General features: G+C 40.3%; 1 protein-coding gene across 1 annotated transcript in view; it reads left to right on the plus strand.

Moving 5' to 3' along the window:
* Positions 1-4,625: 4,625 nt before the first annotated feature.
* The window catches only part of SLC39A10 (solute carrier family 39 member 10), a 97,141-nt gene continuing 84,283 nt past the window's right edge, over positions 4,626-17,483 (plus strand). Inside the window, exon 1 of the mRNA XM_046018270.1 lies at positions 4,626-4,660. The gene's annotated coding sequence lies outside the window, so the exon portion shown is untranslated. The remainder of the gene's footprint in view (positions 4,661-17,483) is intronic.

Below are 17,483 nucleotides of genomic sequence, written 5' to 3' on the forward strand. Positions count from 1 at the left end.
CGTAATTACTTCCGGACAGAAGCTGAAAAAATGACCAGCTAGGTCTGCGGATTCTCAGTTGGAAAGATGACTGTCTCAGAAATGGATGAACTTGCCAAGGAGCAGGTAATAATGAAACAGCAACGGAAGCTGATACGGGTCCACACCGCCTGGAATAGGGAGCCTGAGGTGACCCTACAGGAATCAGTCAGTGTTAGTCGCCACCAGCCAGTCTCCGCATATTATGTCCAAGCTTGGCCTTCAAGACTTTAGACATTAAAATCCTGGAGAACATTCAAAGAGCAACAAAGATAATTAAAGGGTTAGAAATAATAGCTGAGGCATGAAAGTGTATTTAAGTTAGCCTGGAGAAAGGAGAACAAACGGTTACTGCATTCACAGCAGATGAAAGCACTGTAGAAATAACCATTTCCTCAGAGTTGGAAGCAAGGGAAGAAGGGATTAAACTGTAAATGGATGTGCGTGAGATATGGGGCAAAACTTCCTGAGAAGAAGGTTCAATAATAGAGTTAAATTTGGTAGCTCAAGTCGTCTGGAGGTTGTGAAATCTGTCTGTGAATCTTTAAAGCATGGAAAGCTAAACAGGAAATCCTCTATTTAGCAAGCACTCTGTACTTAAGGATCCGATCCCGTACCCCAGACCCCTGCCAGGAAAATCCGCCGCAGATCTTGTGTGAGCTGTTGCGGTAAGATCCCTGCTCGGGAAGGTCTTCACCACTGTCAGTGACCCTCCAAGAGTCAGCGGTCACGCGTAATTATTTTTGAATCATACATATGGGACGTTATTATTTTAGGTGCCGGGGATGTAGAATGAACACAACAGAAGAAATGAATGTACCCAAAGTTTATTGAGTATTGCTCTGTGTGAGGAGCTGAGCAACTACCTGCTTCACTCGAGTGCCCCTCTTCTGGAAAACGTGTCTTTGTTGTAGTCCCTAGTTGCGGGATCTCTACTCTGTTTTCCTCTCAAATCCCTGCCCGAGTCTGGTATCTCAGAGATCAGTGCAGGGGACTGGAGAGTCCTTGGTCCAGAAACAAGTAGAGTTTAACAGGTGTGGATTTAATATTTTTCAAATAGAACACAGATTGACTGTAGTTTTAATTCGTTTCAAAAGCACTGAAAATGTAATTTATTCATTGGGCTCACTCATTTCTTTTCGACAGTCTGCTGTCTGACTGGCAGTAGTGAATTTGACGGCATCGTGCTCAATGGTGGTGCTTATTGGAGATTTATTGAACAAGAGTGACTTTTTAAATTGTTCAGATAAGCAGAATTAGAACATGTATCATTTAGGTGTTTCTGTAACAAACGTAGCTGTGCCGTGTATTTTTCGATGTTCGATAATGTGAAATATTTGGAAGGCTGCTATGAGCATATGTGTTTAGAAATTAGCTGAAATTTTTAAAGGCATATTTGGAACTGGAAATTGATTGCTCTGTGGATTGTGAGTTCTTTGATTTCCTTGAAGGTTGTGTTTGATGGAGTTCACTTTCTTGGTACTGAACACAGCATAGGGGCAAAAGGCTGTTTCTATCTTTGTAGAAGTGTCAACTGTACCAATATCTACAGACAGGGAGTCATATTCTTTCTGTTATTGTTTACAAATGCTTTGCAGCATCCTTGTGTCCCTTGATTCAATTCTCCAGGTAGAGGATTTCGCAGTGGCAGAAGGTAGGATTAAGGATAAAAAGTAAAGGACCAGCACGATTAGAAAAAAAAATCATTTTTTTCTGATTGGTAAAATTTCCACCAATTCAGGGACGTGCAAACTAGCCAGAATTCATGTGTAGTAATTGAAGTATGAACCAAGAGAACACGGAAACGAATTTGTCCTGGAAAGATAGGTGTTAACAGGTGGATTTTGGTAATTGGGTAACCAGGCAGACTTTGAGGACTTTGATGATTGTTTGAAGACAGAGAGAAAAGGGGTGGGGAGGATGATCCCAGAGTTTTGCAAAATTAATTGTGTTTTTACAGAACAGTTACCTGTATTCATCATAAATCCAATGACAGATTCTCTATATATAGGAAAATATGGTAGGGCTTTAGAAACATTATCCCATTCAATCTTTGTAGACCTCTGTAATGTAGGAATAGTTTGAAGATGAAAAAAACTGAGGCCTAGACAGTTCAATAATCTCCCCTACTTAGAGACCTGGGATGTCAGGATTCAGACTCAGATGACTCTGGTTCTAAATCTGTACACTTTCCTGATGTCACATTGATTCTTATTGTTGTGCCTGTTGCACTTTTTTAGAAAATGAGTGATTGGGAATTTCCCCATTAAGTTCAAACACTCCGACACAACCAGAAGTGTTTTGGATTAAGGAGACTTTGCTAGGATGAATGTTTTGAGTTTGAGGCCAGCCGATGGGAATACCAGAACTATCAGCCGTGCCTCCCAGGCACAGGTCAAGGTAACATTTTGAGAGCAGAGGGCTGAAGGAAGACTCCAATGTTTGAAAGAGAAATTGTGCTGAATGTGACACAGTGACTTGTAAATAAAAGCCAAAGGCAGTTTGGAAGTTGGATGTCTGGGCTCAGAACGAGTAGAAAGGGCAATAGCTAGAGATCCCACAGAGATAGTGACACCGAGCAACGGTGACACAGACTACATCAGCCTGGTTGAGAGAGCTGCGGGAACGGCGCCGTGACAAATTGTGTAAATGAATGATGTCACTAGAATGGAATTTGAGATCCACTTAATAAAAAGATCCATTTAAAAAAGGTCCATTATATTCAGGGCTGTTCTGCCAAAATTACACAAGGGCATGTGTTTTCATGACCTAACTGATTTTGAGTGTGCTGTTTTATCAGTAATAGGATTTTTTGCCCTAAGTGTAAGTTGTATGTTAATACTCCTGTTTACGGTTCATTGAGAATTACACCAGTCATCTGACACGTCTTTATAAGAACATGGATTCTCCCTAGCCCCTGCCACTCCAACCTTGCCCAGTATTATGTAATTTATTGTAAGCAGATCGTTTGTAGTAGCAGTAAATGTATCCTTTTGGGCTTGGTACATTTCTTAAACGGAAGAGGCCATATTAAACCAAATATTTACTGTGAAACGGATAACTGGTACTCTACAGATACCACATCTTTTTCTTTTTTTTTAAGATTTTATTTATTTATTTGACAAGACAGAGATCACAAGAAGGCAGAGAAGCAGGCAGAGAGAGGAGGAAGCAGGCTCCCTGCCGAGCAGAGAGCCCAATGTGGGGCTCCATCCCAGGACCCTGAGATCATGACCCGAGCCAAAGGCAGAGGCTTTAACCCACTGAGCCACTCAGGCGCCCCCAGATACCACATCTTAAGCCATTTTTATTTTGGCTTTATATAGCTAAAGGTTAAGGCAGCCCATCCATTGTAAGCTTTGCCTCTCAGACAGAAATTTGGCCCTGAAAAGAAAAACACTTTTGGCTTTATAAAATGATTTATTTCCAAATTTTAAATGAGCCAAAATGAATATATTATATTATATAGTTTTATTTATATGATCATGTTTCTCAGCAACTTGCTTTCTCATCCTTTGAAAATGAAAGGGCCTAAAACATTGTGAATGTACTTGTAACATTGCTAAAGAATTCCATCAAAGTAGTTGTTTTAATCATTTGTTAAAAATGTAAAACTCAAAATACACACACACACACACCACCTCTTAGGTATACAGATGGGGAAAAATTAGACCAATGACTCAAAATCTAAAATAAAAGCTTTGTCGTTTCCTGAAAATTTATAGTCATGAAAAGATAAAGGAGACAGACCATTCACCAGCCAAAATCTGGTGGTGTATCCATTGCATGAAAGAAAGCCTGTTTCCATTAATTAAAGACACGATGTGCGGAGGCGCCTGTCCGGCTCACTTGGCAAAGCATGGGACTCTGGATCTTGGGATCTCGTTCAGTTTCACGTTGGGGGTGGTGTTTACTTAAAAAATTAATAAAATTAAAATTAAAAATTAAAAAATAAAATTAAAATTAAAACCCAAAAACCAAGTGTAGCGATTGACTACCAAGGAGGGAAGAGAGAACCTCACAAGTTATCAAACTTTGAAAAGGCAATTTCAGAAGGTGCTAATAACATATCTGAGAACGGCCACCGTCTTCGTCCAGTACCGCATTACAGGTGGAAGACTTTGTTGGCAACTTACTCCGATCAGCCAGTTACGTAAGAAGTGCTTCTTCACCACTTACCGTTCCCATGCCCATCCGTTGGGGAAGTGTGTGTGCAAAGCATTGGGAGGAGAGATGAGCAAAGAAAACACGTGTATGAGTGCCAGGGGCATGCCTGGGGGGCTCATTCGGTTAAGCATCTAACTCCTGGTTTCAGCTCAGGTCCTGATCTCCAGGTCGGGCTCTGCACACAGGGGGGAGCCTGCGGGAGATTGTCTCTCCCATCCCCCATCCCCTCGGTTCCTTCCCTGGTCCTGCTCTCTAAAATAAATAACATCATTAAAAAAAAAAAAAAATCAGAGTAAAAAATGAAATAAATAAAAAAGAAGGCCTCTGCCTCTTCCGGATTGCCCAACAGATACCAGCAAGGCAGGGATACGAACAGTTGAAGAAAGCTCAGTAATGATAAACTTATCCAAATTTTTATAGGCGAAAGGAAGAGACAAAAGCAAACGGGAGAGAACGTCTTAATTTAAGTATACAGGTAAGTGTTGCATTTTGGGCACTTATAGCTTGGTATTGATTTGCTTTACACAGTGTTTGAGGAATTCTAATCTTTACAGAGGTCTAGGCCTGTAATAGTGCCAAAGGGGACCCTGTTCCGGCCTTCCTTATTTTGGGGAAATGAAAACCTCTGAAATTTTCTTCTGCTCTGGACTCTTTATTTTCCCCTTGGAGATAGGAGTCCCATTCTCAGAAAGCCTCGAATTTATCAGACTTCCCTTGGGGTACGAAGGCTGCGCTCAGACAGTAGTGTACAAACAGCAGTGAGTCTAAATCAGACGATACAGCAGGGGTACTTTTTAATTTACGTCTTCTTTCTTGATGGCTTTGTTCCTGAAGCTTGAGATGAGAGAGTAAGAAAGTTAGTTCCATTTGACCTGTAAAAGAGAGAATAATACAGTACTTTTTCTCGTGGCTACAAAATATGGTTTACGAAACTATATAATGTCTTAAAAAAAAAAAAAACACCAACTCAACCAAGCCTTCTCTAAATCTGTGGAAATGAAAACAGAAGAGCTTCCTTTTAAAGACCATATTCCTTCTAGAATTTAGGGATTCTTACCACAGAGCAGAGACAGTAATTAGAGAGGGTCATTTGGAGAGTCACTGTGCAGAGTGCAGATAAGGATAAAGATGTCAGGGAAAGTATCATCAATGGGTAATATTTTCCCCGAGTAAATTTTCCCCAAAGAGAAGATTTTTCTATATAGAGTTACTCATCTGTATCTCAGGCTCACAAACTGGCTGGTAAGTTTTAGTGGCAGCAAAGTTGATAAATAGTTGTAGCCTGGAGATACAATTTCTCTCCTGGCACATAAATGTCTTCCCATGTCCCTTGGCTGTTTTTATCTCAGAGCATTAATCTGTGTTTCTTGGGGAAAATAAATTCATGAAGATGCATCAGTAAATTCTCAACAGCTCAAAGATTGCCTTAAAAGTGTATTTTAAAATATTACCTTTCTGTATTAAATTGAGGGTTCACTGTTACCTAAGAAGCGATCTAAATTGGGAGCTTTTAACCAGGGATATGTATAGATTTCAATTCGCTGTAATGACTCTGGTTAATTTATTCCTCATTCGTCTCTCAGAACATTTCGAAACGATACATCTAGAAATCTGCACTAAAACAAAACAAGGCAAAAACCTCCCTCGGTGACTCATACTCCCCAGAGTGGTTTATTTAAACAAAATAGCTACAACTTCAGTAATTGTCCATTCTTCCATTTTAAAACGGCATGAACAGTGAGGACGCTCATTTCAGTGAGTGGCTGGTTTACGTCATTCTGTGTACCCCAGGACTGGGGATGTGATTTGAGGAGTACCAGCTTCCCACCATTAGCAACACACCCGAAAGGCAATTACATGACCCAGATGAACAAAACCCAGCAGATGAGGTAATTACCCGAGTAGCTGAAAAGGAAGGAAGAGAGATTTCTAAAGATACGCCAATACCAACATTCTAGGACTCTTAGAAAAAACTTGTATACCCACATTCATTCAGACTGTTCTTTTACAATAGGAAATAAGATTGCGAAGGAAATGGAAACAAGACAGGGAAACCTGAGAGAAGGAAGATGAACGTATGTACGTAGCATACCGAATGGCCAGATGTTGCCTTGAAAATCCCTAAAACTAAGGGACAGCAGAAACCGTCCGTGTTTTTAGGGAGTACTAGTGATTCCAAACGTGGGCACAGATTGCTGTCAGTGTACAGTTTTGTAGACTTCACACTTTTGGTAGTGTCTGCTTTTGGATAATTTATTAAGTCCCTTGTGGAAGAAATCTGTGAGTTGGACCTATTAAAATCAACTTTAGAAATGAACTGCCGGTATAAGGAACATTTGCAAAGACGGGCACTTTGAGTAAAAGCAAAATGTCAACACAATCAATGTCATACCACCTTGTTTACTAAAGTTATAACTGAAACACCTGAATAGATGTGTGACTGTAGCAGTGAAAGGGTGCGCTGCAACAATGAACATGTATGGCCTGCCCACCATGGGTAAGAGAGCCTTGAGGGAGGTGCAGATGAATAGCATAGGCTCCAAACCCTGGGAGTTGATGATAGAACACTTGTACAGTTGATGAATTGTTTGTACTTTGAACATACAAAGTTCCCCATAAACATTCATATATCACAGACCCTCCACAGAGAGTGAGAGAGTGAATGAGAATGCTTGAATCCTTTGCTATTTAATTTATTCTTCCCTTAGGAAAGTTTGAGATAAATGATAATTTCAAATATATACATGCACACACACATACACACACACCCGCTAAATTGTTATCACCTTAGGCGGGGCCGTCTTCCATTCAGTCAATAGCCACACCCACTTCCATTCATTTCTTAACACTTAACTTACTATTTGTTACATGCCAGGCATGTGGGATGCAGATTAAAAGCAAATGGCCTCTGTCTTCAAGAAACGTACATTCTAATGGAAAGACAAATACAAAATAAATAAAGACAACTAATTCATTGCAAATTATGATAAACACTTGGAAGAAAAAGGTTGAGGACACATTGTGGGGTCAGGGTGCCTAATTTAGACTATGGGGTCAAGAAAAGTCTTGAAGAAATTAAGCAGAGAGATCTAAATACTTGAGAAATTAGTCTAGTAGAAATAGGGTAGGACAAGTTTTCTATGCAGAGATCCTGGGCCTTCTTTAATGCTTTCCAGTTATTCTGGAGCAATCTTACCCAGTCTGGTGGCTTTGAATATCATCTAAACACTGACAACTCCAAATTTATTATCTGACTCACACTTCTCTTTGGAGCTTGACCTGGATATTCCATTACTTAACTTGACATCTCTACTGAGATGTCTCAGGTATCTCAAGCTTAAAATATCTCAAACTAGTAAGTCTCCATCCCCCACCACCACTTCGAAATCTGCTCCTCCTTTTGCCTCTCTTGGTAAAAGATACCTCCTCTATCTATATGCTTATTCATACCAAAAAAAGAGTTCCTTGATCTCCCACCCACATCCCCTGCACACATTACTATCCAGGTTAAGTCCTATCAATTCTACCACCCAAATAGATCTCAAATCTGTTACTACTTTTGCATAAGCATCTTTTGCTTGGATCATTGCAGTAGCACCAGTGAGTTCGAAATCGTTTGTGTCTGCGTACAACCACAGTTATGGAGCCATGGACCAAGCATGTCAGTTTCAGGTGGAGGAGACACTCTCTCCTAATATTTTCAAGTGTGTCGTGGCAGGTGCTTTACACTTATATGAACGACTTGGCAAAATTTCTTTTCTGATGGCTAGCAAGGCTACCGATAATCATGTCAATTTCTTGGCACCTGACTGAAAGGGACAATTTGAAGAAGTATTTCCATACTACTTCTAGAAGGATTAAACTAGTTATTTCACTTGACATCTATGTTTAGAATGTCAAATTGAATCTCTGATTAAAAAATTTATTCTCTAGTTAAACAGCAAACGTATCTTAGCCCCAGGCTGTACAGCTGTTTAAAGAAATTCAACCACATCTTCAACAATAGCTCAATACACAATATTACTCCAAAGTTCAAAGGACTTACTATTTCCTTTTTAAAAAATGAAACCAGATTGTTAGATAAAATTGTAATTTAACTCATTTAACCATAATTAAAAGCTGCTGATACCTTGTTTTCTGTTAGTGCTTCAGGTTGGTTAAAAACATGTGATTAAATGGAAATAGATTAATCCTTGCTGGGTCTTTGATTTGGAATTACTTCTGAAAAATAGCCTTTGAAAGCAATCTCAATTTGTGATTAAGAGTATTTACCAGGGGGCACCTGGGTGGCTCAGTCCCTTAAGTGGCTGACTTCCACTCAGGTCATGATCTCAGGGTCCTGGGATCGAGCCCCACGTAGGGCTCCCTGCGGGCAGGAGTCTGCTTGTCTTCTCTGCCCTTCCCCTTGCTTTCTCTCTCTTTCTCTCAAGCCCATGCATTAATAAATAAATAAAATCTTAGAAAAGAAAAAAAAAAAAGAATATTTACCAGTAAGTAACATCTATGTGCATTTGTAATAGTGTGTGGGCAAAATATAACCACAAGATGAATTTTACTACATTTTAACAGAGCAATGAAAAATTTTATTGATATGCTGATCAATGTTTATAAAGGACAAAACAATTAGATTTTATTTATGAAATAGGAGAGAGAACTTCGTTAAATATACAGTAACTACTGTATATAGGGCTATGAACTATCTTTATAAGACACGATTACTGAAGCTATTCCATCATACAATGGCTGTGACTCTCTGGTAACCTAATCGTGATTGCTTCGGCTCTCTGGTCAAGGATTTTAGAGGTCTGCCTTATTCGTATTTGTTTTGAGAGCAGACAAGAGGAAGTTTTATCATCCTTTTGATTTGAGATAAGGAATGCCCAGAGATGTTAAATGGTTTCACATTTTCCGTGAAGTTGAATTGAAGTGTAATATCAAATAGAGAGCAAGGCCTTCAGCTCTCATTCTCCTTCCTTTTATTAAACAATTGTAGCGCTTGATCTACTAATGTGAATTAAGTGTCATGATTTCATCCAGTCCTCTTAGAATCTAGACAGTTCCTAGACCTCTTCTAGGTCCAGAAAGCACTAGAAGGCAAAAGGATGGCACTTCTTTATTTTGAAACCTCTAAAGTAATAGATCTTGATGTGGTAACATCTACTCATTCCAGAGGTGGTCAAAATTAAAATACATAAGTAATTCAGTAGTATTTAATTTGGGGGCTTAAAACGTATCTGTACGTCATTTAGTTGTAGAATTATTATACATTAGAGAAGTTGAATGTTGACTTTTATAGAGATTGCTATTTCCTTAAAGCCAGTGTTTATGCAGTGGGCTACATTCTTGTAGAGGCAGGAACTTTGATCTTGCAAAGTACAAATAGCCGTGAACCATTTCTGCTTTTTTACTGACACACAGAGGGGAAGTAGATAGGAGAAATTTTAAAACAGAGATACATATTTTTTCTATCTATAAGACCAGTTTGTTCTCTTGTATTTCTGTAAGTATTTCCCCTTGTTTATCTTACTGCATGAGATTCGAAGGTTAAAAATAATTGAATTAGATAAATCTTCAAACTCACATGCAGGTATCAAGAGATAGGTCTGTTTTAGTTTGAAAACTATTTACTGTAACCTAATAATTCACAAATGTATTTCACTACTCCTCTTACTCAGGACCGTAACTTCAAATTGGTGGCAGAGAACGTAGGTTGTAATAACGCAGAAAGATGCATACGTTCCTAGGAGTCTACTAGGTAATCTGTGGTTTGATTTCTTGACACTTGAATATATTCCAGGTATATATATATTCTGAACTCCTGGTTGCTTTCTACTCCTGATTATTCCATAATTCAGGAATAATGTTTTATAGTCCCTTAATTTTTGGCGTTCTGTTCTGATCCCTTTTATGGTTCTTACGTTTATATTAATATTTAATCTTGTGTCTTTTATTTGAGTTGTCTCTGTATGAGACACCTGTTTTAGTTGTTCAGCTTGGTAGGCCTCCTTCTAGCTACAGTTACGTGGCTGGTAATAACTTTGTTTTGCTTGCCCAGTTCAGAGAGTTTGGAATGCATCAGACTCTGGTGATCAGGCTCTTGGGGTCTTGGCATAGTGATGGATTGACAAGAAGTATATGATTATATAGGAGTAAAAATGGCTTGGACTTGAATGGAAAACCTGTCTAAGGCCACTTAAACCATAAGGAAACTTACTTATCGTTTCACATAACCGGAATTATAAAGATGGGGTCATTTCCAAGCAGAATAATTCACTGATTCATCAATGACATCACTTCACCCAGATGTTTTCCATCTTTTCACTTTTCCAAATTCCAAAAGTGTGTTGTTTGTCCCTTTGGGCAGGTTATTTCGAGTTTTCCCAAGTAGATGACAAAGTCCAGAGGCAGAAAACGGAAATTTGTTTCCACATGTCTCATTAGAAGAAAGAAACTGTTCTCAGAGGTCCCATTGGCTTCTCGGCTAGAATGATGTCACATACCTAATCCGGAACTAATTGGCAAATGAAATGGAACATCATACTGGCTTAACTCAGCAGTGGTTTATGGAACCTCGGAGACACAGATCCTTTTAGGGAGTTCACAAGGTGAAAATCCTTTCCTCTAACAATGATAAGATATCGTTTGCCTTTTTCACTCCACTGATGGAATAAAAGGACCGGTGGTGGGTAATAACTCCTAGTTGTTTAGTACAAAATCAAGGCTGAGGCACCAAATGCACTAGTAGTCATTGTCTGTCCCACTGCCAGCTACAAAGTGTGCTGTTATTTTCTGGTCCGTTCTGAACTGCTCTTGTTTTTCAGTCACATACTGTGTGATTGTTTGACTTTTAAGTTGAAATGGCTGCTGCTTTCATGGAACACTTTTCTTTTCTATTGTTATTTTTTTAGCCTGAAAAGCAGGTGAACAAAATACTGTTATTCGGACTTGGGTATTTTGCAGACATTTTCTTGAAAATGAACCGAAGAAATAATGCCTGTCACTTTAAGGAAATCTGCTGACAATATTTGTTGCAAATGATAAAAATTCAAGGTTTCAGGTGAAAATTAGAATACTGGGTAACTTGTATCCACTACTCTGAGCTTGAAAGCTTCCCAGTACTTACACATTTTCTGATGATATCAGTGCTGATACTAACAAAAGGGATCTTTTGGTGTGGTATGATGAATGGTGTCAGCATTTGAAAGATCTATATAACTCAGTGAACCAGTATTTTCTCAATGACTAATGCATGTTATGCAATCACTCAAGGGTAATAGATCCATTTTAAGACCAAAATAGATGAAAAGATTTGTGCATTATGCATAGCCTCATGGATCTGTTTTCAGATTTTACATTTTAGCTAACTACCACTTTTGAGTTTTAGTATCCTTTCAAAGAAGGATATGCAAAAATTTCTGAAGAGATTATTAAAACACTTCTTTTTTTTTCTTTAACTACTTATTTGTATGAGGTTGAATTTTCTTCAGTGTACTTGAAACAAAACAACAGATTGAATGCAGAAACAGATACGAACATCTACATTTTCTGTTAAGCCAGAATTCTCAAATCTTTTTTCTTTTGAAAAATACAGTTATTTTCCATAAAATTATTATTTACATTAAAATGTAATGGGTTTATTACTTTTATTTTTAAATGAATTAATAACTATTAAAAACTTTTTTTTTTTTTATTTAACAGACAGAGATCACAAGTAGGCAGAGAGGCAGGCAGAGAGAGAGGAGGAAGCAGGCTCCCCGCTGAGCAGAGAGCCCGATGCGGGGCTCGATCCCAGGACCCTGGGATCATGACCTGAGCTGAAGGCAGAGGCTTTAACCCACTGAGCCACCCAGGCGCCCCACTATTAAAAACTTTAATTTTTTTTTCTAAAATGGTAAATAATGATAGGTACGAGTCACATAAACAAATGTACTTTGTAGTCCTCAATAGTTTTAAGAGTACAAAAAGGGGGGCGCCTGGGTGGCTCAGTGGGTTAAGCCTTTGCCTTCAGCTCAGGTCATGATCTCAGGGTCCTGGGATCGAGCCTTGCATCGGGCTCTCTGCTCAGCAGGGAGTCTGCTTTCCCCCCTCTCTCTCTCTGCCTGCCTCTCTGCCTACTTGTGATCTCTCTCTGTCAAATAAATAAATAAAATCTTAAAAAAAAAAAAAAGAGTACAAAAAGGTCCTGTAACCAAAAAGTTCGAGAACCACTTTGTTTGGTTTAGACCAATCAAAGATTTACCTTCGGGGGTCTAACGACAGTCTCCCTGCTGTATTTGATTTTATATTGTCTCAATTAACAAGGTGGTTATTAACAGGGTGGTTAATGGCTTAATTAGAGCAATGATCTACGATAGTTAAGCTGAAGGAGAATTTTCCCAGTGACATGTGGCAGTCAGTAAACCCTGAGTGATCTTTGGGCAATGTTGGCAAAGGGTTTTAGGTCTCAGGGACAGGGATATACTGTAGTGTCCATGGGCTGCCAGCTTCTAGGGGAATCTTTCTTCAAAAGCTACATATAGTAAATGGACAGAAGCAATTCGTTGCCCTTCATGCCCATTGGGGATTACCCTGCATCTCTGATCAGTCCCTAAAAACACAGTGGTGTTTGCTCCAAACTGGGGACCTGTTTCCTTCTCAAGGAACACAAAACAATGACATTCCATGTCTCTGTCTCATATCAGGACTGGAGTTCTCGGCTGTACCTGGGCACACCTCCAGCCTCCACAAGTTTTGACTGATGGATTGGTAATTATTCGAAAAAGTTAGTGCATTGAGAGTAAAGGGAGCATGTAGAAATAGAATTAAACAATGTTTGTATGAAACCAGAGAGGATAATGATTGTGAAGAAAACAGTCATTGCATATATGCTTGGCTCTCATTAGATCACTGGGGGAAATTACATTGTTCTTAATCATGATTGAGGACACGTTGGGAGCCACGGGATTAGGGTTTTATCTTTTTTTTAAAAAATTTTGTTTTTATTTGAGAGAGAGCGAGAGATCACAAGTAGACTGAGAGGCAGGCAGAGAGAGAGGAGGAAGCAGGCTCCCTGCTGAGCAGAGAGCCCAATGCGGGGCTCGATCCCAGGACCCTGAGATCATGACCTGGGCCGAAGGCAGATGCTTAACCCACTGAGCCACCCAGGTGCCCCAGGATTAGGGTTTTAAATGAGGGTTTCTCCTTTAGACATATTGAGTTTAATGTTCCTGTAAGTCTGTAGGTAGAAATGTCCACGGAGCAATTGGAAGTATTTTCTGACCTTTAACAAAGAGATTGGGCTTAGAATACAGATCTTGGAGTGTTCAACATGAAGGTCACACTTGAAGCTTTAGGAACTGGTGAGATTTCTTTGCCTCTGAGAGATGAAGTGATAAGCCAAAGCAGTCAAAGGTGTCTTGCTGCTAGGTAGAGTGAGTGACTTTTGATCTTGGGGTTTTGAGTTGGAGCTCCGTGCTGGGTGTAAAGATTACTTGAAAAATGGTAGATTGTACAGATAGTTATTATATGCCCAACATCCAGTTTCCCTGTTAGCATCTTACATGGACATGATCGATATGTTACAGTTAATGAAATGAAAGGTCCCCCAATGATGGGTCTGTGATCAAAGGAGCGAGACTGATCCAAAGCGAAGGTCAAGCAAAGCTTTATTTCGTGCCAAGCATCGAGAATCAAACCGACCAGCCAGGGCCATCTCTTACAAAGACCCAACCCCTCCCAACCTCACAGACTAACTTTTATAGAGCAAAGGCCGTGTGGTTGAGCCTGGCCACACCCAGGTGGCCAATGAGATTGTAACACACAGAAAACTGCACGGGTGGGCTAGGTCACACACGGGTGGCCAGTTGAATTACAATTTACCCTAGTATTAGAACTAGCCTATCACCTTGGTCAGAATTGGCGCCCAAAAGCCTAAAAGGCGGGGCCCACACTCCTTGGTAGCTAGGGAGACAGTATGCGTGCCCCACTGATTGGATGTCTCCACCTGGCCTGGCTCATCCCTGCGTAGGGCTGTTATCTCCACCTGACCTGACCCACCCTTGTATTTGGGCTTTGTTACCTGGGACTGGTTTCTTGGACTTGCTTTTAAGTAAGTTCCCCTGGGGGGAGGGGGGAGGGTCAGTTTTAAGTTTTTCTGCGGGAACAACAAAATCACTGTTTAACGGGATGGAATCGCTCTGGCTAAATAGGCCCTTACTGAACCAATATAGTATATTATTATTAACTGAAGTCCACAGTTTATTCAGATCTCCTTATTACCTAATGTCCTTTTTCTGCCCCAGAATCCCATCCCTGTTGTCACATTATGCTTCGTCGTCCTCCCTTCTTAGGTTCCTTTTGGTTGTGACAGTTTCTCAGATTTTCCTTGTTTTTGATGAGCACGACAGTTGAAAGAGTATCAGTCGGGTGTGTTGTTGTAGAATGTTGTTGTTGTAGAATGGTCCTGATGTTTTTGCTCATGATTAGACTGGGGTTGTGAATTTTAGGAAGACCCCAGAGTTTTTAAAAGTGTTGTTTTAGTCACATTCTATCAAAGGTACATACTATCAACATAATTTATCACTGTTGATGTTGACCTTGATCACCTGGCCGAGCTGGGGGTTTGTCAAGTTTCCCTACTGCAAAGTCACCCCTCCCCCATCTTTTCATACTGTGCTCTTGGAAGGGAAGCCCTGTGCACACCACGCTTTAGGTGCGGAGTTATGCCCCCTCCCCCAAGACAGAGTATCTACATAAATTATCTGGAATTTTTCTGCATGGGATATTTGTCTGTTTTCCCTCATTTAAAAAAAAAAAGATTTTATTTATTTGAGAGAGACAATAAGAGCATGAGCAGAGGGAGGGAAAGAGAGAGAGGGAGAAGTAGACTGGGATCCCGACCTGAGCCATCCAGGTGCCCCTGTTCTCCCTCATTTTAAAATTTATTTAATCACTTATTTCTGGCAGTGTGGATTCTTGGATCTTTTGTACTTTGGATTGTAATTCAAAGCTGCGTTTCTGTTGTTGCCCAAAGAGTTCCAGCTTCAGCCGTCGGGAGTGCGTTTGGCGGCTTCTGTGTTTCTGTCACGCAACCCTGCTCAGTCGTGGCTTTTGAGGTAGCGTTTCACCAGTGCGGTGAGCGCGAGCATGACGGTGTGCTGAGAAGTTGTAAGTGGTAAAGCAGTTAAAGGAAAACACTTACGTTGGACCTCAAATCAAGGTGAGGCCTACTCTTCATAAGTCTTCGAGACTTTTTTTTAAATGATTTTATTTATTTATTTGACAGACAGAGATCACAAGTAGGCAGAGAGGCAGGCAGAGAGAGGGAAGCAGGCTCCCTGCTGAGCAGAGACTCTGGGATCATGACCTGAGCTGAAGGCAGAGGCTCAGCCCACTGAGTCACCCAGGCACCCCAAGTCTTCTAGAGATTTTAATATCACAAAAAGGCAGATAGATGAAAGATTCATGAAAGGGTCCTAAGCATTAAAAACAACAACAACAACAACAACAACAACAACACCCAAAACCCAGAGTAGTTAGATGGGATGGACATTGAGGATGCCACTTAAATTTTATAATCTGATGAAACTGAGAAAATAGTAACTGTCTGTTCTTACCACTTTTATATTTGCTGTACCCTAATTTTTCTGCTCTAGAGAGTACTGTGGTAAATGTTAATGATAATGTGGGCACGCCGGAATTTCTGCTGTACTCCAGATGTCTCTGAAAGCCAGCAGTGTAGGACTGTAGAGAAAAAACTTGATTTTAGGCTTCATTTAAATTCCTGCAAAGACTTGATCTTCAGAAATGCTATAAAAATGCTTTCCAGTGAATAGGTAATATTTCTCACAGTGGATATCTTCTAGCCATATAGGAATTTAAAAATATTTAGAGGACAAAAATTGTGTTCATTTTATTTTGCGATCATTTCGTCGTTTGAATTAACCAGTGAAGTTTCGAAATGTTGCCGGTGACAAAAGAAGCAAGACAGTTGAGGGTGTTGGTTGATAGGATTTGGATAGGTTAAGGATGAAGAGACAGTATTAATTCATGACTCCTCGCATATTATTAACAGTCACGTTTCACATTTTCAGTCGAGAAGTCACTTCCAACAGCCATTCTGCCAGCAGTCAGTCTGTATCTACTTTGCACCGAGCCATGAACTCGAATCTGAGGATACACTACCCTGACCAAGGCACAGTCCTGCTCACAAGCAGTCTGCGAGTGTAGGAGACAGGGGCTGGTGTAGACAAGTAAGCCCGAGTGCAGACCAGTGCAGGCCACGTGCCGGGTGTGCAAGCACTGCGGAAGCACAGCTAACCCGAGACTGGTTTGGGAAAAAGGAAAAGGGCAGTAACTAGTTATTTGGCAATAACTAGTTATTTAGCAATAACTAAACTAAATCTTGCAGGATGAGTAGGAGATGAAGGAAGATAAAGGAAGGGGAGGGGCTACAGAGAAGGGAACTTTCAACCAGGAAAAATGTTTAACATTTGAGGTAGTAACAAGTCTTCCACTGCGGCGAGAGGATGGAGTTCTGGACGTGCCATTATCCCGCAGAAGTATGATGCAGACCAGCTACGGAATTTAAAAACTTTAGTGGTTTCGTTAAGACAGTAACAAGAATCAAGTAAAATTACTTTTAGGAATATTTTAGTCTGGGCTCCTACGTGGCTCAGTGGGTTGAATGTCTGCCTTCGGCTCAGGTCATGATCCCAGGGTCCTGGCATGGAGCCCCGCATCGGGCTCTCTGCTCAGCAGGGGGTCGGTTCTCCCGCTGCCTCTCCACCGGCTCCTGATCTCTCTCTCATATAAATGAATAAAATCGTAAAAAAAAGGGGATGTTTTAGTCTAATATATTTAAAATTATATCATCTCAGCACGTGAGTATGAAAGATTATTAATGAGACATTCTTACCTTTTTTTTTTTAAACCACATTTGAGAAAGCTGATGTGTGAATTACACTTAGAGCATGTCTCAAATTGGACTGGCCCCATTTCAAGTACTTGTAGCCACATGTGGCTTGTGGCCGCTGTATTGGGCAGTATAACTGTAGAGCGAAATAAAGAGAGAGAAATTTGCAGAGGTAGTGTGGGAGCAGAATAGGTAAGATGTGGTGTGTCAGCAAAATTATTTCACCCAAGGGAGGTAGGAGGCTTTGAAAAGTTTATGTATGGGAGTAATCTGACCAGATTAGTGATGACTTCCACGTTCACTGTGCGGAATGGATTGCAGGTGGCTCTACCAGAAGTCTGTGAGTTTGAGGCAAACGTGATAATATTTTGAACTAGGGAGTGACTCGAGTGTGGTGAGGAGAGTC

Source organism: Meles meles, chromosome 9 (genome assembly GCF_922984935.1).
Source record: "Meles meles chromosome 9, mMelMel3.1 paternal haplotype, whole genome shotgun sequence".
Lineage (NCBI taxonomy): Eukaryota > Metazoa > Chordata > Mammalia > Carnivora > Mustelidae > Meles > Meles meles.